The sequence below is a fragment of the Pristiophorus japonicus genome, chromosome 8, assembly GCF_044704955.1.
Source record: "Pristiophorus japonicus isolate sPriJap1 chromosome 8, sPriJap1.hap1, whole genome shotgun sequence".
NCBI lineage: Eukaryota > Metazoa > Chordata > Chondrichthyes > Pristiophoridae > Pristiophorus > Pristiophorus japonicus.
The window spans coordinates 171,361,650-171,388,765 of NC_091984.1; the positions used below are offsets into that span (position 1 = coordinate 171,361,650).

Below are 27,116 nucleotides of genomic sequence, written 5' to 3' on the forward strand. Positions count from 1 at the left end.
CTTTTTAGAATGTCCTGCACTCACTCAGAGACATCCTTGACCCTTGCACCAGGGAGGCAACATACCATCCTGGAGTCTCGATTGCGGCCGCAGAAACACCTATCTATTCCCCTTATGATTGAATCCCCTATCACTATCGCTCTCCCACTCTTTTTCATGCCCTCCTGTACAACAGAGCCAGCCACGGTGCCATGAACTTGGCTGCTGCTGCTCTACCTTGATGACTCATCTCCCTCAACAGCACTCAAAGCAGTGTATCTGTTTTGCAGGGGGATGACCAGATGGGACCCTTGCACTACCTTCTTAGTACTACTCTTCCTGCTGGTCTTCCATTCCCTAGTTGGCTGTGGATCCTTCTCATGCGGTAAGACCAACTCACTACACGTGCCACTTATGTCATTCTCAGCATCGTGGATGCTCCAGAGTGAATCCACCCTCAGCTCCAATTCCACAACGCGGTCTGTCAGGAGATGGAGGTGGATACACTTCTCACACACGTAGTTGTCAGGGACACCGGAAGTGTCCCTGAGTTCCCACATGGTACAGGAGGAGCATATCACGTGACCGAGCTCTCCTGCCATGCCTTAACCCTTAGATACCCTTAAATTATTAACAACAATGTTACAGTTTACTTACTGATATAAAAAAGAAAAAGAAAAGCTACTTACCAATCACCAGCCAATCACTTACCCCCTTGGCTGTGACGTCACCTTTTGATTCCTTTCTACTTCTTTTTTGCTTTCTCTCCCGCTGTAGCTGTACAAGCTCCGCCTTTATAGGCTACTCCGACGCTGCTCCCGCCTCTCACTAACTGCCGCTGGCTCTCGAGCTCCCGCTGGGCCTTTATAGGCCACTCCGACGCTGCTCCCGCCTCTCACCAACCGCCGCTGGCTCTCGAGCTCCCGCTGGGCCTTTTATAGGCCACTCTGACGCTGCTCCCGCCTCTCACCAACTGCCGCTGGCTCTCGAGCTCCCGCTGTGCCTTTATAGGCCACTCCGACGCTGCTCCCGCCTCTCACTAACTGCCCTTAGGCCGGATAGCCTCTTGTTGGCCAGCATGGACACGATGGGCCAAAATGGCCTCCTTCTGTGCTGTAAACTTCTATGATTCTAAATTGGCTAGGAGGTATTTATCTGGTTTTTAGCCGTTCCAAGGAGATTACATGGCTTCTGGGTGGGGTGGGGAGTGTATGTATTGAGATGCAGTTGTGTGGTTAGACTGTATAGACCGTGTCGTTTTCTGTTTATCATTGTTCGTATGTTCATAGTTTTGAGGCCTACCGCCCTGTGGAAATGGGGTTTTGGCACCCTGAAAATGATATGGAATGCCTTACCGCCCCATTCCCGCTGCGGCTACGCTTCCCGGGATAACCACTGGGCAACCAGAGAAAACATATCGGGGTACTATAACGTACATAGGACCCCAATTGTCATTTTAGGACAGAATTTTCACCAGTTTCTCCGGCATTAGAGCTGAAGTTTCACATCACTTACTCACCAATAACCTGCTCACCGCTGCCCATTTTGGGTTCCGCCAAGACCGCTTGGCTCCAGACCTCATTACAACCTCGGTCCAAATATGGACAAAAGAGCTGAATTCTAGAGGTGAGAGTGACTTCCCTTGACAACAAGATAGCAATCTGACCATGTGTGGCATCAAGGAGCCCTATAAAACTGAAGTCAATGGGAACACTCCACTGGTTGGAGTCATGCCTAGCACAAAGCAAGATGGTTGTGGTTGTTGGAGGTCAATCATCACAGCCCCAGGACATTGCTGCAGGAGTTCCTCAGGGCAATGTCCTTGGCCCAACTATCTTCAGCTGCTTCATCAATGACCTTCCCTCCATCATAGGGTCAGAAGTGGGGATGTTTTCTGATGATTGCACAGTGTTCATTTCCATTTTCAACTCCTCAGATAATGAAGCAGCCCATGCCCGCATTCAGCAACACCTGGATGTTATTCAGGCTTGGGCTAATAAGTGGCAAATAACATTCGCACCACACAAGTGCCAGGCAATAACTATCTCCAACAAGCGCGTGTCTAACCACCTCTCCTTGCCATTCAACGGCATTACCATCGCCGAATTCTCCACCATCAACATCCTGGGGGTCACCATTGACCAGAAACTTAACTGGACCAGCCACATAAATACTGTGTCAACAAGAGCAGGTCAGAGGCTGGGTATTCTGCGACGTGTTTCTCACTTCCTGATTCCCCAAAGCCTTTCCACTATCTACAAGGCACAAGTCAGTAGTGTGATGGAATACTCTCCACTTGCCTGGGTGTGCGCAGCTCCAACAACACTCAAGAAGCTCGACACCATCGAGGACAAAGCAGCCCACTTGATTGGCACCCTAAACATTCACTCGCTCCACCACTGGCGCACCAATGTGTACCATCTACAAGATACAGGAGAACTGCATCCGGGAGGGTGTTGAGCATGCAGAAATCAAGCGCAGGCAGCGGAAAGAGCATGCGGCAAATCTGTCCCACCCACCCTTTCCCTCAACAACTATCTGTCCCACCTGTGACAGAGAACTGTGGTTCTCATATTGGATTGTTCAGCCACCTAAGGACTCATTTTTAGAGTGGAAGCAAGTCTTCCTCGATTCCAAGGCAGTGCCTATGATGATGATGATGATGATGCACTGCAGTAACTCGCCAAGGCTTCTTCATCAACAACTCCCAAACCCACGACCTCTACCACCTAGAAGGACAAAGGCAGCAGGCGCATGGGAACACCTTCACAGCAAGTTCCCCTCCAAGTCATGCACCATCCTGACTTGGAAATATATCACCGCTCCTTCATTGTTACTGGGTCAAAATCCTGGCACTCCCTCCTTAACAGCACTGAGGGAGTAACTTCACCACAAGGACTGCAGCGGTTCAAGAAGGCGTTTGACCACCAACTTCTCAGGAGCAATTAAGGATGGGCAATAAATGTTGGCCTTGCCAGTGATGCCCACATCCCATGAACGAATTAAATAATATATATATTTTTGTGGGATTAGGAGGAGCAAGACTGGTCCTCTGGGCCCCCCAAATAATATTGCAGGTAGCTGCTGGCCCAGGCTCGAACTGCAACTGCTCCAGCTGGCTGACATTCCTGTGCCCAAAATTTCAGGTCGCTGGTTTGGTGCCTGCAACTTGCCTATCGAATTCAAATGAGACCGTAGCCTCAAAATCGGTGGGCCCTCTTCGCCGCCGGAATGAGCAGCCCACTTAAATGTCAAAATCTACCATGGTATCTCTTGGTCTCTTGGCCTCCTCTCCAACCAGCAAAACTGGAAATTCTATTTATTTCATTTGGAGTGCTTGCAATTCACTGTATTTATTCTGACTAAACCAAATGGTTGTAAAGCAGAACTGAATTACCTGTTTGCTTTCCAATTTAGCACTTGTTTGCAGCTAGAAAGAAGGTATTGGTGACAAAGTACTTTGTTTTATTGAACTTTGTCAACATTTAATCCAATTATTTTTGAACTCTGCCAATATTTTGATCATGTCTGTGAAAGTTCTACTGGGTGAAATAAATCGCTGCATATTCTTATTTTCTCTTTTCGTTGTAGATCAGCCAGTTTTGCTTGATAGAATTTGTTTTGTTTTGGCAATTTTTAACATACCTGAATTGGTATTTGCTGCAAGCTACTGAACGATGTCATCATCATAGGCAGTCCCTCGGAATCGAGGAAGACTTGCTTCCACTCTTAGCATGAGTTCTTAGGCGGCTGTACAGTCCAATACGAGAACCACAGTCTCTGTCACAGGTGGGACAGACAGTGGTTGAGGGGAAGGGTGGGCAGGGAGCCTGGTTTGTCACATGCTCCTTCCGCTGCCTGCGCTTGATTTCTGCATGCTCTCGGCGACGATACTCAAGGAGCTCAGTACCTTCCCGGATGCACTTCCTCCATTTAGGGTGGTTTTTGGCCAGTGACTCCCAGGTGTCAGTGGGGATGCCCCACTTTATCAGGGAGGCTTTGAGGGTGTCTTTGTAACGTTTCCTCTGCCTACCTTTGGCTCGTTTGCCGTGTACGAGTTCCGAGTAGAGTGCTTGCTTTGGGAGTCTTGTGTCTGGCATGCGAGCTATGTGGTCTGCCCAGCGGAGCTGATCAAGTGTGGTCAGTGCTTCAATGCTGGGGATGTTGGCCTGGACGAGGACGCTAATGTTAGTGTGTCTGTCTTCCCAGGGAATTTGTAGGATCTCTCCTCCCAAGGGATTTGTAGGATCTCGCTGGTGGTATTTCTCCAGCGACTTGAGGTGTCTACTGTACCTGGTCCACGTCTCTGAGCCATACAGGAGGACAGGTATTACTTCGGCCCTGTAGACCATGAGCTTGGTGACAGTTTTGAGGGCCTGGTCTTCAAACACTCTTTTCCTCAGGCGGCCGAAGGCTGCACTGGCACACTGGAGGTGGTGTTGGACCTCGTTGTCAATGCCTGCTCTTGTTGATAGGAGGCTCCCGAAATAAGGGAAGTGGTCCACGTTGTCCAGGGCCGCGCCGTGGATCTTGATGTCTGGGGGGCAGTGCTGTGCGGCAAGGTCAAGCTGGTGGGGGACCTTTATCTCACTGATGTTTAGCGTAAAGCCCATGCTTTCATATGTCGACTGTGTCCTGAAGTTCAGCCTCTGTGAGTGCGCAGACGCAGGCGTCGTCTGCGTACTGTAGCTCGACGACAGAGGTTGGAGTGGTCTTGGACCTGGCTTGGAGACAGCGAAGGTTGAACAGCTTCCCACTGGTTCTGTAGTTTAGATCCACTCCAGTGGGGAGCTTATCAACTATAAGGTGGAGCATGGCAGCAAGGAAGATTGAAAAGAGGGTTGGGGCGATGACGCAGTCCTGCTTGACCCGGTCCGGACGTGAATTGGGTCTGTGGTGGATCCGTTGGTAAGCATCACGGCCTGAATGTCATCGAGCAGGCAGAGGATAGTGATGTACTTTTGGGGACATCCGAAACGGAGGAGGATGCTCCATCGACCCTCACAGTTGACAGTGTCAAAGGCCTTTGTAAGGTCGAAGAAGGCCATGTATAAGAGCTGGCGTTCCCTACATTTTTCCTGCAGCTGTCGAGCTGCAAAAATCATGTCCGTTGTGCCCCGGAGGAGACGAAATCAGAACTGCGACTCCGGGAGGAGCTCCTCGGCCACGGGGAGAAGACAGTTGAGAGGACTCTAGCGACGACTTTAACAGTGGTTGATAGCAGGGAGATTCCTCTGTAGTTGTTGCAGTCGGACTTGTCCCCTTTTTTAAAGATGGCCATGATCACTGCATCTCTAAGATCCCCCGGCATGGTCTCCTTCCTCCAGATGAGAGAGATGAGGTCGTGTATTCGCGCCAGCAGTGCCTCTCCGCCATACTTCAGTACCTCAGCAGGGATTCCATCCGCTCCCGTAGCCTTGTTGTTTTTTAGCTGTCTTACGGCTTTTTCTACCTCGTGCAGTGTTGGGGTCTCACTGAGGTGGTGGCGGGTAGCATGCTGCGGAATGGAGTCGAGAACACTCGAGTCAGAGGCAGAGTCTCGATTGAGGAGATCTTAGAAGTGTTTCCCCGTTCTTGGCCAGTAGTGGGGTGAGGCCTTGGGAGTTTGGATCGTATGTGGCCTTGACTGCGGTGAAGAATCCTCGCACATCATGGCTGTCGGCCAGCTGCTGTATCTCCTGTGCTTTCTCCATCCACCACTTGTTCTTTAGGTCCCAGATTTTTTGTTGTACCTTAGCCTTTAGCCGTCTGTAATGCTGCTTTGCTGCTCCCGAGTTGGGTTGCTGTTTAAGGCTCAGAAATGCCCTGCGCTTGCAATCTATCAGTTGTTGAATCTCCTGATCATTCTAATCAAACCAGTCCTGGTGTTTCCTGGTTGAGTGACCGAGCCTCTGTTTGCAGACACTGGTTATGGAGGCCTGGAGGGCAGACCAATGCTGTGGACATTCTGCGTCTCGGGGTCATCAAGGCAGGCCAGGTTAGTTGTGAGGCGCTGACTGTAAAGGGCTCTTTTAGCTGGGTCCTTAAGTACCCCGGCATTGACTTTTTTGCAACACTGCTTCTGCTGCCCCCTTCGCTTTGGGGCTATGTTGATGTCAATGATGGATCGGATTAGGCGGTGGTCCGTCCAGCAGTCGTCAGCTCCTGTCATGGCGCGGGTGATGCGCACATCCTTGCGATCCTTGGCTCGGACGATGACATAGTCGAGCAGGTGCCAGTGTTTGGAGTGAGGGTGTTGCCACGATGCCTTGTATTTGTCCCTCTGACGGAACAAGGTGTTGGTGATGACAAATTCATGCTCTAGACATTTTGTCAGGAGTAGGGTACCGCTGGAGTCGGCTTTCCCTACCTGCTCTCTGCCAATCATGCCTCCCCAGAGGTCTGTGTCCTTGCCGACCCTGGCATTGAAGTCGCCGAGGAGGATCAGTTTGTCGCCCACGGGGACGCAGGTCAGGGATTTTTCGAGGTTGGAATAAAAATCCTCTTTGGCCTCATCTGTTGCATCGAGTGTTGGGGCGTAAGCACTGGTGACTGGTGCACTGATTCCGGGATAGGGTGAGTTGAAACGTCATGAGGCGTTCGTCAGTCCTGCATGGGGAGTCTTTGAGGCAGTCGACCAGCTTGTTTTTGATGGCGAAGCCGACTCCTTAGAGCCGGCGTTCTGCCTCTGGTTTCCCTTTCCAGAAGAAGGTGTAATCTCCACCTTGTTCCTTGAGCTGGCCTTCCCTTGCCTGTCGGGTCTCGCTTAGGGCGGTAATGTCGATATCAAAGCGTCTTAAGTTCCCGGGCAACTATGGCGGTGTGGCGTTCGGTCTGTCGCTGTTAGGGTTGTCCATGAGGGTCCTGACGTTCCAGGCCCCGATCTTCATGTTAGAGGAGTGGAAGATGTCTGTGCATGATTTCTTTTAACGTGGGGTAGTCGTTGCACACCGGCTACCACACGGTCTTAGCTGAGCGAGGTCTTGGTCCAGTGGCAAGGGGGTCCAGGACGACTGGAGACCAGGCACTGTTATATGGGCCTAATTGCCTACGGTGAGGTGTTAGAAACATAGACATAGAAACATAGAAAATAGGTGCAGGAGTAGGCCATTCGGCCCTTTTAGCCTGCACCGCCATTCAATGAGTTCATGGCTGAACATGCAACTTCAGTACCCCATTCCTGCTTTCTCGCCATACCCCTTGATCCCCCTAGTAGTAAGGACTACATCTAACTCCTTTTTGAATATATTTAGTGAATTGGCCTCAACAACTTTCTGTGGTAGAGAATTCCACAGGTTCACCACTCTCTGGGTGAAGAAGTTTCTCCTCATCTCGGTCCTAAATGGCTTACCCCTTATCCTTAGACTGTGACCCCTGGTTCTGGACTTCCCCAACATTGGGAACATTCTTCCTGCATCTAACCTGTCTGAACCCATCAGAATTTTAAACGTTTCTATGAGGTCCCCTCTCATTCTTCTGAACTCCAGTGAATACAAGCCCAGTTGATCCAGTCTTTCTTGATAGGTCAGTCCTGCCATCCCGGGAATCAGTCTGGTGAACCTTCGCTGCACTTCCTCAATAGCAAGAATGTCCTTCCTCAGGTTAGGAGACCAAAACTGTACACAATACTCCAGGTGTGGCCTCACCAAGGCCCTGTACAACTGTAGCAACACCTCCCTGCCCCTGTACTCAAATCCCCTCGCTATGAAGGCCAACATGTCATTAGCTTTCTTAACCGCCTGCTGTACCTGCATGCCAACCTTCAATGACTGATGTACCATGACACCCAGGTCTCGTTGCACCTCCCCTTTTCCAAATCTGTAACCTACAGATAATAGTCTGTCTCTCTATTTTTACAACCAAAGTGAATAACCTCACATTTATCCACATTATACTTCATTTGCCATGCTTTTGCCCACTCACCTAACCTATCCAAGTCGCTCTGCAGCCTCATAGCATCCTCCTCACAGCTCACACTGCCACCCAACTTAGTGTCATCCGCAAATTTGGAGATACTACATTTAATCCCCTCGTCCAAATCATTAATGTACAATGTAAACAGCTGGGGCCCCAGCACAGAACCTTGCGGTACGCCACTAGTCACCGCCTGCCATTCTGAAAAGTACCCATTTACTCCTACTCTTTGCTTCCTGTCTGACAACCAGTTCTCAATCCACGTCAGCACACTACCCCCAATCCCATGTGCTTTAACTTTGCACATTAATCTCTTGTGTGGGACCTTGTCGAAAGCCTTCTGAAAGTCCAAATATACCACATCAACTGGTTCTCCCTTGTCCACTCTACTGGAAACATCCTCAAAAAATTCCAGAAGATTTGTCAAGCATGATTTCCCTTTCACAAATCCCTGCTGACTTGGACCTATCATGTCACCTCTTTCCAAATGCGCTGCTATGACATCCTTAATAATTGATTCCATCATTTTACCCACTACCGATGTCAGGCTGACCGGTCGATAATTCCCTATTTTCTCTCTCCCTCCTTTTTTAAAAAGTGGGGTTACATTGGCTACCCTCCACTCGATAGGAACTGATCCAGAGTCAATGGAATGTTGGAAAATGATTGTCAATGCATCCGCTATTTCCAAGGCCACCTTCTTAAGTACTCTGGGATGCAGTCCATCAGGCCTGGATTTATCGGCCTTCAATCCCATCAATTTCCCCAACACAATTTCCCGACTAATAAGGATTTCCCTCAGTTCCTCCCCCTTACTAGACCCTCTGACCCCTTTTATATCCGGAAGGTTGTTAGTGTCCTCCTTAGTGAATACCGAACCAAAGTACTTATTCAATTGGTCCGCCATTTCTTTGTTCCCCGTTATGACTTCCTCTGATTCTGACTGCAGGGGACCTACGTTTGTCTTTACTAACCTTTTTCTCTTTACATATCTATAGAAACTTTTGCAATCCGTCTTAATGTTCCCTGCAAGCTTCTTCTCGTACTCCATTTTCCCTGCCCTAATCAAACCCTTTGTCCTCCTCTGCTGAGTTCTAAATTTCTCCCAGTCTCCGGGTTCACTGCTATTTCTGGGCAATTTGTATGCCACTTCCTTGGCTTTAATACTATCCCTGATTTCCCTTGATAGCCACGGTTGAGCCACCACACCAGACAGGAATGTACAATTGTTGTAGTTCATCCATGCGGTCTCTAAATGTCTGCCATTGCCCATCCACAGTCAACCCCTCAAGTATCATTCGCCAATCTATCCTAGCCAATTCACACCTCATACCTTCAAAGTTAGCCTTCTTTAAGTTCTGGACCATGGTCTCTGAATTAACTGTTTCATTCTCCATCCTAATGCAGAATTCCACCATATTATGGTCACTCTTCCCCAAGGGGCCTCGCACAATGAGATTGCTAATTAATCCTCTCTCGTTACACAACACCCAGTCTAAGATGGCCTCCCCACTAGTTGGTTCCTCAACATATTGGTCTAGAAAACCATCCCTTATGCACTCCAGGAAATCCTCCTCCACCGTATTGCTTCCAGTTTGGTTAGCCCAATCTATGTGCATATTAAAGTCACCCATTATAACTGCTCCACCCTTATTGCATGCACCCTTAATTTCCTGTTTGATGCCCTCCCCAACATCACTACTACTGTTTGGAGGTCTGTACACAACTCCCACTAACGTTTTTTGCCCTTTGGTGTTCTGCAGCTCTACCCATATAGATTCCACATCATCCAAGCTAATGTCCTTCCTAACTATTGCATTAATCTCCTCTTTAACCAGCAATGCTACCCCACCTCCTTTTCCTTTTATTCTATCCTTCCTGAATGTTGAATACCCCTGGATGTTGAGTTCCCAGCCCTGATCAATCCTGGAGCCACGTCTCTGTAATCCCAATCACATCATATTTGTTAACATCTGTTTGCACAGTTAATTCATCCACCTTATTACGGATGCTCCTTGCATTAAGACACAAAGCCTTCAGGCTTATTTTTTTAACACCCTTTGTCCTTTTAGAATTTTGCTGTACAGTGGCCCTTTTTGTTCTTTTTCTTGGGTTTCTCTCCCCTCCACTTTTCCTCATCTCCTTTCTGTCTTTTGCTTTTGTCTCCTTTTTGTTTCCCTCTGTCTCCCTGCATTGGTTCCCAAATCCCTGCCACATTAGTTTAACTCCTCCCCAACAGCACAAGCAAACACTCCCCCTCGGACATTGGTTCCGGTCCTGCCCAGGTGCAGACCGTCCGGTTTGTACTGGTCCCACCTCCCCCAGAACCGGTTCCAATGCCCCAGGAATTTGAATCCCTCCCTGCTGACCACTGCTGAAGCCACATATTCATCTGAGCTATCCTGCGATTCCTACTCTGACTAGCACATGGCACTGGTAGCAATCCCGCGATTACTACTTTTGAGGTCCTACTTTTTAATTTAGCTCCTAGCTCCTTAAATTCGTTTTGTAGGACCTCATCCCTTTTTTTAACCTATGTCGTTGGTACCAATGTGCACCACGACAACTGGCTGTTCTCCCTCCCTTTTTAGAATGTCCTGCACCCGCTCCGAGACATCCTTGACCCTTGCACCAGGGAGGCAACATACCATCCTGGAGTCTCGGTTGCGGCTGCAGAAACACCTATCTATTCCCCTTACAATTGAATCCCCTATCACTATCGCTCTCCCACTCTTTTTCCTGCCCTCCTGTGCAACAGAGCCAGCCACGTTGCCATGAACTTGGCTGCTGCTGTCCTCCCCTGATGAGTCATCCCCCTCAACAGTACTCAGAGCAGTGTATCTATTTTGCAGGGGGATGACCACAGGGGACCCCTGCACTACCTTCCTTGCACTGCTCTTCCTGCTGGTCTTCCATTCCCTATCTGGCTGTGGACCATTCACCTGCGATAAGACCAACTCGCTACACGTGCTACTCACGTCATTCTCAGCATCGTGGATGCTCCAGAGTGAATCCATCCTCAGCTCAACTCCGCAACGCGGTCCGTCAGGAGCTGGAGGCGGATACACTTCCCGCACACGTAGTCGTCAGGGACACTGGAGTCGTCCCTGAGTTCCCACATGGTACAGGAGGAGTATAAGACGTGACCGAGCTGTCCTGCCATGACTTAACCCTTAGATAGGCAACAACAATGCTAAAGTTTACTCACTGTTGGCCGCAGGCTCGGCGCTGGGTAGCACCCTTGATGGTAGGTGGTCCAAGGCTTGGTTGGGGGCAGGCATTGGGGGAGGGCAGTGGTCCACGTGTTTAGAATGGGGGGGCAGGGGGGGTCACAGCCATTGTACTCACCATGTGCTGGAGGAGGAGAGGAGGCCAGGCCATCTGTGGGGAAGGAGAGGACCAGATGGGACGGGGGGAAGAGGTGGAGGCCCGATAGCCAGGTCCAGCCGCCCAGTTGCTGCAGTAGGTCCAGCCGGGAGGCCCAGGTCGCGCCGAGTCGCTGCAGGAAGTCCAGCCGAGAGGCCCAGGTCACGACGAGTCGCCGCAGGAGGTCCAGCCGGGAGGCCCAGGTCACGCTGCATCATCCAGTCGCTGCAGGAGGTCCAGCCGGGAGACCCAAGTCGCGTCGAGTCGGCGCAGGAGGTCCAGCCGGGAGGCCCAGGTCGCATCGAGTCACCGCAAGAGGTTCAGCCGGAAGGCGAGGTCGCGTCGAGTTGTAGCAGGAGGTCCAGACGGGAAGCCCAGTGTAAAGTCCTCACACAATACCAGAAATCCACACGAGACACATTCTATGGACATGGTCACTTCATGACCTGAACCTTTATTCACAGGACCAAGAAGTGATGACCCTGCGTGGGACCTCCCTTTATATACCTGTGGTCTAGGTGTGCATTTCTTACGTAAATACAGAATTGCAGTGTTGTTACATAAAGGTTACATACATGACATCACCTCCCCCTCAACATCTTATTGGAATCATAGGTTAAGTCTCTCGGGTGGTCTGCGCTCTCTCAGTTAGGGCTCTGTTTGTTGAGCCTTGGTATGCGTGTCTGTCACCTGTGGTGATTCTGGCCTGCCCGGGCTGACCGCAGGGACTGTGCATGCTGCTGAATGTTCTTGTTGCTCGTTCACTGGTGGTGTGAATATCATCTCATGATCTTCCTCAGGTTCCTCAGTGTCCATGCTGAACCTTTTTTTACTTGGTCGAGATGCTTGCGGCATATCTGCCCATTGTTGAGTTTAACCACTATGACCCTATTCCGCTCTTTGTCTATTACAGTACCCTCAAGTCATTTGGGCCCCAAAGCGTGATTGAGAACAAATACGGGGTCATCAATTTCTACACATCTCCCCCTTGAATTTCGGTCATGGTACTCATTTTGGGACTGGCGCTTGCCCTCAACAATGTCGGACAGGACTGGATGAATGAGGGACAGCCGAGTTTTGAGTGTTCGTTTCATGAGTAGCTCCACGGGCGGGATCCCCGTGAGCGAGTGTAGTCAGGACCTATAGGCGGCATTGAAGGGAGGGTCCTTGAATCCGGAGCATGTCTTGTTTTATGATTTGGACTACACGTTCCGCCTGGTCATTGGAAGCCGGCTTGAACGGTGCTGTCCTGACATGGTTAAAGCCATTACCCGACATGAACTCCCGGAATTCGTAGCTTGTGAAACATGGGCCATTATCGCTTACAAGGATGACCGGCAAGCCGTGGGTCACAAAGACCACGCGCAGACTCTCCACAGTGGTGGATGTCGTGCACGAATTCAAAATGATGCACTCGATCCATTTCGAGCACGCATCAACCACAATGAGAAACATTTTTCCCATGAACGGGCCCGCATAGTCAATGTGAATACGTGACCATGGCCTGGTGGGCCAGGGCCACGGGCTGAATGGGGCCTCCCTGGGGGCATTACCTAGCTGGGCACATGTCGTGCACCTGGAACACAGTGTTCCAGGTCTGAATCAATTCCCGGCCACCACATATGTGACCGGGCAATGGCCTTCATCAGCACGATGCCTGGGTGCTCGCTGTGGAGTTACCTGATGAATGCTTCCCTGCCCCTCTAGGGCATGACTACCCGGCTGCCCCATAGTAGGCAGTCGGCTTGGATGGAGAGCTCATCCATCCGTCTGTAAAACGGTCTGACCTCCTCAGGACATGCTCCGTGTGCGGGCGCCCAATCCCCAGTCAGGACACATTTCTTAATCAAGGATAGGAGGGGATCTCTGTTGGTCCAGATTTTGATCTGGCGGGCTGTCATGGGGGAGCTTGCACTGTCAAAGGCATCGACAGCCATGACCATCTCAGTGCTTTGCTCTGCTGCCCCCTCAGTGGTGGCCAGTGGAATCCTGCTGAGCGCGTCAGTGCAGTTTTCGGTGCCGGGCCGGTGCCAAATGGTGTAGTCATATGCAGCGAACGTGAGAGCCCATCGCTGTATGCGAGCTGATGCATTGGCATTGACCGCCTTGCTGTCTGACAGCAGGGATGTTACTGGCTTGTGTTCCGTTTCTAATTCGAACCTCCTGCCGAAAAGGTACTGATGCATCTTTTTCACCCCATAGACACATGCGAGTGCTTCCTTCTCAACCATCCCATATCCCCATTCAGCTTGAGAGAGCGACCTGGAGGCATAAGCCACAGGTTGTAGTTGGCCCTCAGCGTTACCCTGCTGCAACACACACCCAACCCCATAGGACGATGCATTACACGTCAGAACCAATTTTTTACGGGGGTCGTACAGGGTCAACAACTTATTTGAACAAAGTAGGTTCCGCGCCCGATTGAAAGCCCGTTCCTGACAGTTCCCCCAAAACCAATCGCAACCCTTACGCAGGAGCACGTGTAGCGGCTCCAACAATGTGCTTAAGTTCGGCAGAAAGTTCCCGAAATAGTTCAAGAGTCCCAGAAATGAACGCAACTCCGATGTGTTGCAGGGCATGAGCGCTCGTTGAACCACCTCCGTTTTGGATTCAGTCGGCCGAATCCCATCTGCAGCAACTCTCCTGCCCAGGAACTCAACCTCAGGAGCCAAAAACACATATTTAGACTTCTTGAGTCACAGGCCTACCCGGTCCAGTCGGCATAAGACCTCCTCCAGGTTGTGAAGGCGTTCCTCGGTGTCACGACCGGTGATGAGGATGTCGTCCTGAAATACGATTGTTCCGGGAATGGATTTGAGCAGGCTTTCCATGTTTCTTTGAAAAATCGCGGCCGCTGATCGAATGCCAAACGGACACCTGTTGTAAACAAACAGTCCCTTGTGCGTGGTGATGGTGGTCAGTAGTTTAGATTCGTCGGCCGGTTCTTGGGTCATGAAGGCTGAAGTGAGGTCCAACTTGATGAACAGCTTGCTGTCCGCCAGCATGGCAAAAAGGTCCTCCGCTCTCGGGAGCGGGTATTGGTCTTGTAGGGACACCCGGTTGATAGTAGCCTTGTAGTCGCCACAGATCCTGACCGAGCCATCCGCTTTTAGGACAGGAACGATGGGGCTCGCCCAGTCGCTGAATTCAATGGGCAAGATGATGCCCTCTCTCAGCAACCGATCCAACTCGCTTTCAATTTTCTCCCTCATCACATACGGCACAGCTCTGGCTTTGTGGTGCACTGGTCTGGCGTCTGGGGTGATGCGTATCACTACTTTGGTACCTTTTGAACGTCCCGACGCCAGATTGAAATAGTGATTCAAATTGCTGTAGGACCTGTGAGCATGAACATCGCTCCACAGATGACATGGCGTGCACATCCCCCCATTTCCAGTTCATCTCAGCTAACCAGCTCCTCCCCAACAGTGCGGGACCATTGCCTGGGACAATCCAGAGCGGCAGCCGGTGCACCAATCCATTGTGTGTGACCGCCAACATTGCACTGCCTAGCACTGGAATGATTTCTTTGGTGTACATCCGTAATTGCGTCTCAATGCGTTCTAGTTTGGGTCTGCTGGCTTTGAGTGACCACAGCTTTTCGAATTGTTGAACACTCATGAGTGACTGGCTGGCCCCCGTGTCCAGTTCCGTGCATACAGGGATGCCGTTTAATAGGACTTTCATCATCATGGGTGGTGTTTTGGTATATGAGCTGTGAATGTTTGCCACATGAACCCGCTGAACTTCAGCATCCATTGATTTGCCCCAAGCATCATCCTGCCTCACAGACCTCTCATCTGGTTCATCCGCCTCGTATATTAGCCTGGTTACAGGCTTTCTGCACATTCTGGCTAAATGGCCACTGAGGTTACAATTTCTGCAGACGAACTGTTGAAACCTGCAAGTCCTGGCAGCATGTCTGCCCCCACACCTCCAGCATGAACTGAGATTTCCATTGTTGTAAACAAAAGAGCTGTTACAAGGCATTCCTCGCTGATTGTCCCTTTGACTGCTCTTGAGCACCCTGTTAGTGGGTGTTAATGGCCCCATCCCAGGCCGCATTGTCCACCGGGAGGGGCGTAAATGTCCGTTAAGCCTGCCATTGTCTCTGTTGGAGACTTGCTCTTGGGTCTATTGCTGCCTGGGGTGTATCGAACCGCCCTTGCCTGCCTGCGGGGCTCTGTGTCGCGTTTATGATATTGACTCCCTGATCCATCACCACGTTGGAGGCAGAATTGCGCGTGTATATTATCCTGGTTTCCTCCTCCTCCGCCATAAAAGTCTGAGTCATCAACGCCGCCGCTTCCAAGGTCAAGTGCTTGGTGTCAATTAGCATTCTGAAAATTCCAGCATGACCGATGCCCTCAATAAAGAAATCCCTTAGCATCTCCCCCCTGCAGGCGTCTGTGAGCTTACAGAGGCTGGCCAAGTACCGGAGGTCCGCAACGAAATCCGTTATGCTCTGTCCTTCCTGACGTTGGTGGGTATAGAATCTGTGTCGGGCCATGTGTATGCTGCTCGCCGGTTTGAGGTGCTCACTGTTTAGTTTGCTGAGCTCTTCAAAGGTTTTGTCCGCCGGCTTCTCGGGTGCTAGCAGGTCTTTCATGAGCGCGTAAGACTTAGGTCCACAGCTGGACAGCAGATGAGCCCTTTGCTTGTCGGCGGCTGCATCTCCCAGCCAGTCCTTCGTGACAAAACTCTGCTGGAGACTCTCAATGAAAGCGTCCCAGTCCCCACCAACACAGGACTGTTCATCTGTGCTGCCGGTGGCCATCATCGTGGGTTGTTGATTCGCGTTTCTCGTCGCCAATGTAAAGTCCTTACACAATACCACAAATTCACACGAGGCACAGTCTATGAACAAGGTCACTCCATGACCTGAACCTTTATTCACAGGACCAAGAAATGATGACCCTGCGTGGGACCTCCCCTTTATATACCTGGATGACCAGATGAGGAGTGTCTCCCACAAGTTCACCCCCTGTGGTCAAGGTGTGCATTTCTTACGTATATACAGTATTGCAGTGTTGTTACATGAAGGTTACATACATGACACCCAGGTTGCATCGAGTCGTCGCAGGAGGTCCAGCCGGGAGGCCCAGGTCGCGTCACGTCGCCGATAAGTGGTGCGGCGGGAGGTCTGAGGTAGGCCTGAACTTTTGGGATTCGCGGGGTTGGGGTTAGAGTGGGGATTTAAGTCTTTAAGACCCCCTATTTGGGTCTATTAGGGCTAGGGCTGGGGCTTGGGAAAGTTTACACAGTGAGAGGGGAGAGGTTGAGGGTGGAAGTTGCCGAGGAGCTGTTTAGCAGGGGAGCTCCCTAGGGAGCTGCTACCCCGACGGCCACCATCACGTATGTACAAGACTGCAGACGTTCAAAATAATTGCTCTCTGGGAAAAATATATGTAAGTAAACCAGTGTGACAACAGACACAATGCAAAAGAGTCGTGTTCCTGAAATGCAGAGTCCCAAGTCATTAGTTCAAGGTGAAAGGCAATTGCCAATGAGGAGAAAACGTAATTGATTCCGTTACTTCACATCTCAGCCTACGTGATGAAGTCATCCTCGGAAGTGTCCTAAATTTAGTATTTTAAATAGTAAATGGAGAAGGCTTTCATTGCTGTCAGTTTTTCATAATGTTTGTTCTTTGGTCCCCATTGGAATCAAGTGAATGTAGCCCATGACCAAAGGATCACAGAACTCCTGGAGCTGTCTACAGACACTGCTGTGTACTGAGACGATTTTGTAATGAATAGCTGTGTGAGATCAAAGTTATCTCTTTGCTTACTGGCATTTTGGATGTTTCGATTAGTTATTGTTACAAGAGTTTACAGGTAATATGTTCTGCATCTTTATATTTTCGCCTCCCCTGCAAAAAATACTAATTTGATGAATATGCTAGGGCTAACTTTACGCATGATTTAACGGCGTTGAAAAATATCATTGTGTGACATCAGTGATGTATGCTCTTCTCCCAAACACTTTAAAAGAGTTTTCACCTTAATGAAAAAGTGCTCATCCATTCCAATGAAAAAACTGGCTCATGAGTCACAACATTTGTCTCAGTCATGAGCATGTGTTAGCAAAAATTAGAATTGTGAAAGTGTTTATGAAAGAATGAAACATTTAGTCAACATCTGTGAGACACATGTGAATTCATGTTCATTGTTAGACATTGAAGTGCTTAAAATTTATATATATTCTGTTTTATTTTGCTTTATAGTAACATCTGGAGGGAATTGTCTCCTCATTCATACTGCAGCAGGAAAAAATTCCACTCCTGTTACCAGCACACCAGTTACAAGAGTCATTTTCTGTATCTTTTTTCTCCTTCCTCTCCAAAGTCTTTGAACATGTCTCCTCCCAAATCCATCTTTGAATCTCTCCACACAGGTTTCCCTCTCAGCACAGCACTGAAACATCCCTAATTAAAGCCACAAATTACAATTTCTGTGACTGTGACCATGGTGTAGTATCCCTCCTAGTCCTTCTCAAGCTCTCTGCAGTCTTTGACATGGTTGACCACATCATCCTCCACCAAAACCTCTCCACTGTTCTGCTCAGTGATACCGACCCCTCTTGGTTTCACTCTTATCTATTTGATCGTAGCCAGAGGATCTCCAACAATGGCTTCTCTTCCTGCCTCTGCGCCGTTACATCTGAAGACCCCCAAGGATCCATCCTTGGCCTTCTCCTCTTTCTCAACTACATGCTGCCCCTTGGTGACATCATTCACACACATGGGATCAACTTCCACATGAATGCTTAGGACAGCAAGTTCTACCTCTGCACCACCTGTCTCTACTCCTCTACTGCTTCTGTGTTGTCAGACTCCTTGTCCGACATCCAGTCTTGAATGAGCTGCAATGTCTTCCAGTTTAGGAAGATCAAAACCTTTGTTTTCAGACCCAGCCACAAACTCTCTATCCTTAACACTGATTCCATCCCCTTCCTTGGCCACTATATCAGGTTGAACCAGATTGTTTGCAACTTTGCATCCTATTTGACCCAGAGTTGAACTTCTGATCCCAGATCCTCTCCATCATAAAGACCCCTTACTTCCACCTCCGCCCTTGCCTCAGCTCATATACTGCTGAAACCTCAATATTCCTTTGTTAGATTCTGACTCAATTGTACCAATGCTTCCCTGGCCTCCCATCCACCACTCTTCGTAAACATTAGCTTGTCCAAAACTCTGCCACCCATTTCCTTTCTGCACCAAGTCTTGCTCACCATCACCCTGTCCTTGTTGACCCACATTGGCTCCCGGTCCTCCAACACCAAAGATTTAAAGTTCTTGTGCTTGAGTTTAAATCAGTGCGCTTCACTCCTCCTATACACACATGTAACCTCCTACAGCCCTACAACCGTGTCCATCCCCCACCCCCGCACCCCCGCACAGAGCCCTACTGATCTGATCTTATGTATCCACCCTTCCCTTTGCTCCACTATTGATAGCCATAGCTTCAGCCCGAGGCCCTACACTCTGAAACTCCCTTCCTGGCCCTCTCCACCTTCCTTTCCTCCTTTAAAGCCCTCCTTAAAATTCACCTATTTGACAAAGCTTTTAATCTCCCCTCCTAATAGCTCTTTCTTCGGCTTGGTATGCATTTTTGTCTGATGTTTTCTATGTTAACAGTGCAATAGAAATCCAAGTTGTTTTTGTTGTAGTTAGAAGAAATAGTTGTTACATAAGAACATAAGAAATAGGAACAGGGGTAGGCCATACGGCCCCTCGAGCCTGCTCCGCCATTCAACAAGATCATGGCTGATCTGATCATGGACTCAGCTCCACTTCCCCGCCTGCTCCCCATAACCCCTTATCCCCTTATCATTTAAGAAACTGTCTATTTTTGTCTTAAATTTATTCAATTTAGTATGCCCTGAAGTAAAACTCATTGGTTAGTCCCTGGATTATCAAAAATGTAGGCAGCTATTGAAGTGGTACTCAGTGAATGTTGCTGGCTCTGTATTCTATTGGCTATTTTATCATTAAATCAAATTTAGGTATGGAAGTTTTTAGCTTTTGGAGTTTCTCAAAAGCACGACCGTGTCCTGCAATATGGATTTTAATAGATCTTGGATCATGAAACCAACAACACTAACTGGGAACAAATAAACCATGCTTATATTTTTTATATTTTCAGAGCAATTTAAGTTTTTTTAAAATAAATATAGCTAAAGATAAGCTGTGGCACAGTGGAAAGTCTGAAGTCCATCACCTGTGTCGATTTTAACCCTCCACCCGGGTGGTGGGCATAAAAGCATGCAAGTTACATACCCGTCCAGACTCTGACCATTTCCAAGGCAGACAGGAGCTTCATAAATCTATGCAAATCAGCGTATTATTGCATCAATAACACTCCGGTGCAATTTTTAACTGTGGGGAAGACACCATGGATTTCGCGCTGGGCGGAAGTATATACAGCTGTTAAACGATATGCATCTGCATTATTGTAATCCTGGTATTCAGCTTGTCTGAAGATAGAAGAGACCCTTCTGGTAAATCTAACACTTTCCTTTGAATAGCTCAGAGAAACAGGTGTGCTCCTCCTGGGCCCCACAAGGAAAGTCACAGCTTCCCCTGCCCCCCTCTCTCCAAAGAAATCCACCCGAATCTTCATCCCCGCCACTTAGTTGGAAAGAAAAAACTTGCAGTTATTAGTGCCTGTCACCATCTCAGGTCGTTCCAAAGTGGTTTACAACCAGTGAAGTAGTATTGAAGTATAGACACTGGTGGAAGCCAGCGGGCGGCAAAAGGTTACCTGATCTTTGTCTGCCAGGAGCCGTTCTATGTCCTCCACCCACCCGTTCCGGGGGGAAGTGGACCAGTGGCATTTAAACAAAGCCCGGTGGTTAAAATCGCTGTGACCTTCTGCCGGTTGGGAGAACAGCTCACTGGAGCGCTGGCATTGTGAATCCAATGCAAATACTGTTGGGGACGCGTAGATATTGAAAGATTTTTCTGAGATTTTAAAAGGTTGCACACCTTGAGGTTCATATAAGACCAAAATTTCAAGCCATTGTTTTATCTTCCACATGTCAACATTTTAAAGTAGTTATTTTGTCAAAATAGGTAGAATTTTTCAATGTCAATTATCAAACAGCAGCCACATCACAGTTTACAGAAACAGAAAAACATAGGCTGAAATTTTGCCTACCTCAGCGGGTCTGGTGTGGGCATTGGCCATGGCGGATCGCGACCCGATTGCTGGCTCCATCCTGCTGCTGAAAACGAATGTACTATTAAGCCCGGCCGGCCTGTTACCCAGTCCAGTTAAATGGAGCGGATCTGGTGACGTCATTCATGGCGCGTTTTCAGCCAAGGATCTTTAAAGGGACCATGGCCACATTAGATTTGACATTTTATCTAACATGGTGCTGTCAGTGCACTACAGCATTGAAGTGCTGCAAACACTAACAATGACTGCACAGAGGCAGAGGGCTGCACCCAGGTTCCCTGATGACTCCCTCCATATGTTCAGGATGACCTGGGTGCAGCGCTGCAAATGTTTCAATTATCTCATTATATCAAGAAACGCTAGTACAAAGCCACACTCAACTTCATCTTGCTGTGCCTCTCATCACATCCCCATCGCTATGCCTTCCCTACCCTACTCCTGTAAATCCTTCCTCACACCATCATACCTTGCACTCCACCCATCGCTTTCCCTATCTACATTATTAAATCCCCATCTCATTCATCCTAGTGCAATCATACCAACTAACTACAGACAAGGGTAGCCACTTGAGTGTTTTATCCAATGCTTATGTAAAGTTTCTGTTAACATGGTGTCAAACATAAAAATCTTTATTTTCAACACTTTCTGGTCTTGGACAGATTTGTGTGCATCTTTAGAAGTGGCTTACTGAGTTGTAGTGAATGGTGAGACATAACGGTACCACCCACAATGGTGGTGAGTGTGAAAGGAATGGCTTGGTCATTGTAGCGATGCTTTATGGCGTTAATGTGGGGTGGTGACAACCTGGCGCATCATGTGGCAGCCATATGGGTGTACAGCGTAAAGTTAACTAAATCTGGCCATGATGAAGCTATTCCTGGCCTTCCGGGTCTCAATGTGCTCGGGTGCTGATGCCCTTTGTACTGTACAGCATCAGGTGATTGCGGAGAAGGTTGGTGTTGTTGTTGGTGCTGCTGGTGTGTCTGGTGCTGCTGGTATTGGGGCTCATCGTGGTCTGATTCTGAGGACCAAGGTGAGACAGTATAAATGGCACACATATTGATGGAATAGATGACAGGTGAAGTACAGATGACAGAAGCATTCTGTCAGTGATGAGAGAGTTCTTCCAATGTGGTGAGACTGGATGGAGACTTTGGTGGAAAGGCTTGCAGCCTGCAGAATCTATGCTGGTAATGGACTGAGCATAGCTTCTACCTGAGGAAAGTGATCATCTGTCAGGTGGGAGCTTTTACTGTACATTTGATGATGTCAAGTAATCAGCTGGACCAATGGCCACTGAACTCCCGCCTCAGGTTGACAGATGTGGTTCCCAAGCTGCGTGAATCCTGTGGCCATGCAGGGAAATTTAAAATGTAGGGAGAAAAAGGCTCCTAAGTGCCTGTAAATGACCTGATAATGATTTCAGTTAAGGTGCCCGCCTCTGCCGTTCGGGTCACTGCTGCACCGGCAAACGCGCCTATGGGAAATGTGGGATGATGGCGGGTTCCCGACCCGCTCCCAATTTTTCCAAATTTCCCACCCAACCTGCCTCCATTCCCACCCACTACCACGCCAAAAAATTTCAGCCATAAGGTGTGTAACCTTTTCAAATCTTAGAAAAATCTTTCGATGTCTACAATTTTCATCAATTTGACTCTTCACTACTTCTAGCCTCTGAAGCAGTTTCCCGAACAATGTTTGCATTAGATTCACAATGATAATGTATCGGGAACCATTAACACTGGTGACCAGGCACTTGCTTTGCACACTTAATTCCTGAACAACTGGAACTGAGTTCTGAATTCGAAAGACACATCAGTCTGGGTTGCTAAATTACACGGATCTAAGGCATTATGGATGTTCTGCGTTGTATTGTTTTTTGTCCATATTGTCCATTTAAGTAGTGAAGTCTGCAAAAGCTCCCCAACCAGAACATCAGTGCACAGTTCATTGGGTACAGAATCAATGTTCTTTGTTGAGCAATTGCATTCAATTGAATCGCCATGGGAAGTAGTATTTCTTGTAGTGTGGCCTGGATATAGGACTAAGCCATTGCGTAGCAATTGGATGTTTGATCATAGCTCTTTTGTGCAGTGGCCTGAATTCATGTCTGAATGCAATTGATTTTATTGCATTCATCAGTTTTGTAATCATTGTCTATGCTTGCTCACCTATGGGACTGAAATACTGTGCAGCACTCAGCAGCTCAATTAATGATTTTGAGCCCGCCTGCTTTGATGTCAGATTGACGTTTGTGTGTTTTTCAGACGTGGCTCAATCAATACGCTTATACATTGAAAAAGTATATGCTGCTGGAGTGCAGACATCAAATCAATTTTTCGCTGTGGTGTCATGTCAGGCTTGTGTAACAAGAATTAAACCTCAACCTGAAATTTGAAATTTCTGTATTAAACCACAATAATCTGACATTTTGTGAAGTTTCCAAGTTACTGCCTCATTTTCTTTCTTTGCTGAGATCATGTTTATTGTAGAAGCTGCCTGGAGTCTTACAGACTACATTTAAGCTATATCTTGATTAAATTACCTGGCCTTCCAAATATATTTGATTTTGTAATTTACTGAACTAAAAGCATCTGGATTAACACTCATTGCATGTTGATTTTAATCAAGAAATGAAAGCCATTGTATTGCTGTGGAGCCAGGAGGAGGATTCAGGTTACACCTGTCCTTTGTGGGGCCTCCAGTAGTCCCTTTAAGGACCACTGGACCCAGATAAAATGGGCGGAGCTTGCGTGGCTCACACTCTGCCCAGATTTTGCTGAATTTGGCATCGGGAGACTAAAAAAGGAGTTAGGCCCGATTAGCACATTCAAGGGGCTCAATGTCTGCTTTAGACGGGTCACTCAGCAGCACAGAAATTGTTCCCCCCATTCCAATTTGTCGCTCAGAAATAGGGCCTGACGAAGACCAGTTTCTCTCCCATAGCCTCTGGTATCCATTATACACAGAATAACAATGCAGTGATCTCTTTGGCCAGTACTTATTGAAAGCTTATAATTATCATTTTAACCTGTGATAAACAATTGCAGCCTTCAAGTCATTTCCATGTGACCATTATTTTTATAGTGCTTATAGTGCTGTGGAATTTATAAGGGAAGTCTTTCATTCAATTTTTTTCACTGCTTTCGGTGCGAACTGCTGAAATGCAGGAACCAAGCTGTATCCTCTGTATAGCTGATATTGATGGGGTAGATTTTCAACTTGCCACACGGGCAAACTAGCATTGCGGGTTGACCGCCCTTAATAGGAACTGCCTGATTTCCATTTCTGTAGTGCTCTGAGATAGTACTCTCTACATGGGGAGTGCTATAGAAATGTAAGCAATTGTAATAATTACTGTAAAAAAGCACAATTCAGACATATTGTAAAGTAAAGATACATCCTGTGAACCAGCACTTAACAATTCCTTACACACAACAATTATAATCATCGCAATTTATGATTATGCATTCTGTAATCCATTCAAACTGACTCCATTAACTAGTCATCCAAGATGACTCACAGCACCCTGCTCCCGTCTCCCTCTCGTCCCTAGAGCGCCCCGATGATTTTTAAAAATGAAAGTGCCCAATTCCAGGGCTCTTGCGTACGCCTACCGCCTGGTGAAAAAAATCACTTAATTCAAATTAAGTGCCCCAAACCCGAGTGCAGGGCTTGATATGTTTTAGGGTTGAAATAATATTGATAAACCCCACCACATATGGTTTGATATTTTCTCAACAGCTTGATGTATTACTGCCATGTAACACATTCCAGTCTATGGCCGGAATTTTCCTTACCTTGGAGGGTCCGGTGCGGCCGGTTTCCGTGGCGGGTTCCAACCCCGCTGCTGGCGCCATCCCGCTGTACAGAATTAACTTACCTTAATGGGGCCTATTAAGCCTGCCCAATGCGTTACCCGGCCCAATTAGATGGAGCAGGTCTGGTGACGTCATTCATGTCGCATTTTAAGCCAGGATCCTTAAAGGGACCCTGGCCAAATTAAATTTTAAATTCAATCTAATATAGTGGATGTTGAATCTTTACTGTCCAATCATATAATACAAGTTATATATGGGTGACAAATAAATATTTAAATAAATATACCATTAAGTAACATAACTCCATCTACAAATACGATCAAGAACATAATTTAAAAAGTACATTAATTGTGAAGTTATTGGTGCTTTAGTCACAAATCTATAGACTTTTGTATCAGTAACTGGTACAGATAAAAGAGGTGTGTGTGTAGGTAATATATAAAATACATAAAATTAAGCAGATTTTAAATGTAACTGTAAAGGAGTGAATTTACAGTCTTATGCAGGTTCAGCGGAACAGCTGCGAAATCCCTGACAAACAGTCTAAGTGGTGCTTACAGCTCTGGGATTTCTGCAGCTCTTCTGTTGAAGTTGACAATGTACAAGTGAGAGAACCTCTACAGAAATTCACCCTAATGTCTCAGACTGAAAAAATAAATTAGTTATATTCAGGGACTGAAAGCAAATTGAACCAGTGGAATGAGCGATGAGAATGAAATTGTTACGGTTGATGACTTGATTTAATGTGTAACTGGAAATCACACACAGTATACTGTGAAAAAAGCCTGACCAGAAACAACAGAAAAATGAATGTAAATGGTGTATGTCATTTTTTATAGTGCAGATCAATTCACTGCAATTACTGTTCAATTGGAAGGCAACAGCTGAGAATGTCCAGTGAAAAATTAACATTTACCAGTAGTTTTTCAAGTGGAACAGAATCTTCATCAATCTGTTAGCTGATGTAATCAACATGTTTTTATTTTGGTTTATTTTCCATGTTGCCAAGTAATCAACTGGAGTAATGGCCACGGAACTCCCACCTCAGGTTGACAGACGTGTTTCCTGAATTGTGTGAATCCCGTGGCCATGCAGGAAAATTTAAAAAATTCGGGGGAAGAAGGCTTTCAATTGCCTGTAAAGTACTCCATAATGATTTCAATTGGGTTCCCAGCCGCCGCAGGTCAGGTCAGCTCCACGCTGACAGATGCGCTGGTGGGAAAGGCGCGTGGGAGCAAGTTGACAGCGGGTTCGCCACTGATCGCGCCCGCTACCACCATGGAAAATTCAGCCTTACGTGTTCTATACATGCTGCGTAAGGTACTGAATAACTGTGTTCCACTCTAAGATAAAATGTTAACACCAAGTTTGGATGGCGTGAGCCTTTGGCTTAGTGGTAGAAGAACCGCCACCTCTGAATCAAAAGGTGCAGGGTTTGAACCCTGCTCCAGATAGTGCTGGAGAGTGGACATCCAGTGGGATTCTCATGTCTGGGTGGTGCAGGTTCGTACCCCCCACCCCCCCCCCCCCCCCCCGAGCCCTGCCCGCATTGTATGGGTTATGGGAGCCCTTAAAACCCTTCCACCATATAGGATTAATAGAGGATAAATCACCCATATCAGCTGGCATAAAGATGGCTACAGCCGTGGAAGGAGTGTTCATGTTGCAGCCTGTCAGAATATTAAACAGCCTGCGAATCCTTCCACTACATACTTGAGCAGTTTTGAGGCCAGTGGTCTCAAGAGGGAGTGTGAAGATACTAAAATATCAACAACCAAGTTTGGATCTCAGTGTTACTTACTTTGAAGTTATACAATAATGCTTTGACTATAACTTTTGATATAATGTCAATTGCTTCTGACTTTATTGTTAATAGTAAAATCATATGAAACATCTTCTCAAGCCTAAGATGGTACAGCAACTTTGCAAAATGTGGTCCAAGACAGCTGCTATTATTTATAATATTCAATTTGTTTTTGTGTTTGAAAATTGTAATTGAAATCAAAGTTAATTACAATGATTCACTGTGATTAGTGACTGGAATGACAATGGGAAAAATGAAAAGTAGGCAGCATGTGACAAAGAAAAACAACATTTTTACCTTACCAGCCTCGCTATTTAATGTCAAGATCTCCAATACATTTAATAATACTTTGCTTTACTAAGATTTAATTAACTTGCATATTATTCAAAACAAAAGGAAGAAATTGAAGACAATAGCATAACTTCAAGGCTATGCAAACAGTCTTGGTAGAAATTGCCCTCTGCCCAAAATGGAGCACATGCACCCTGTTTGAATGGTTTTTAACCACAGCTGCGGTTCAGGTCGGCCTCTTGAGCAACATTCCGCTCTTTGTTGTTTTTTTCCCTTAGATCCGGAAGTCGTTCTTAATGGGGCCGGTGACTACACGAGGGGCGGATACACGGCGGTGGCAACACCTGAGGGGCGGAAGTTGGGGGCAGTGCAGCATGACCGCTGTGATGATGTAATCACGGCACTACGTCATCACTTAAAGGGGAGAGCCTCCGCGATTTTAAAACTTCGGCCCACTGGGCCACCAGGGAGGGTTTTGGCTGGGCCAGCGGCCTGGCTCCCAAGGGGCGGCCCGGCTAAACCCGGGGGCATAATTTTCGGTCCTACCTGGCGGTCGGCCAACAAAAAAAAACCATGGCGTAGCATCAGTGCGCCCTCCCCTTTAAGGGAAGCCGCACCGCCGGGTGGGCTGAAGATTTTCAGAGGAGAATGTCACCATTGGGAGGGTAGATCAGCGTTGCGTACGGTGATGACTTGCCTACCACGAATCGGCAGCAGCGGAGCAGTAGGGGGGTGGGGTGGGGATCGGGGCACCTTAGGGAAACCTCAGGAAAGCAA

General features: G+C 47.8%; 2 protein-coding genes across 2 annotated transcripts in view; one reads left to right on the forward strand and one right to left on the reverse strand.

Moving 5' to 3' along the window:
• Nucleotides 1-27,116, forward strand: part of rsph14 (radial spoke head 14 homolog) — a 1,169,762-nt gene that overhangs the window by 263,988 nt on the left and 878,658 nt on the right. The gene's annotated exons all lie outside the window — the stretch shown is intronic.
• gnaz (guanine nucleotide binding protein (G protein), alpha z polypeptide) overlaps nucleotides 1-27,116 on the reverse strand; it is a 344,621-nt gene that overhangs the window by 69,887 nt on the left and 247,618 nt on the right. The gene's annotated exons all lie outside the window — the stretch shown is intronic.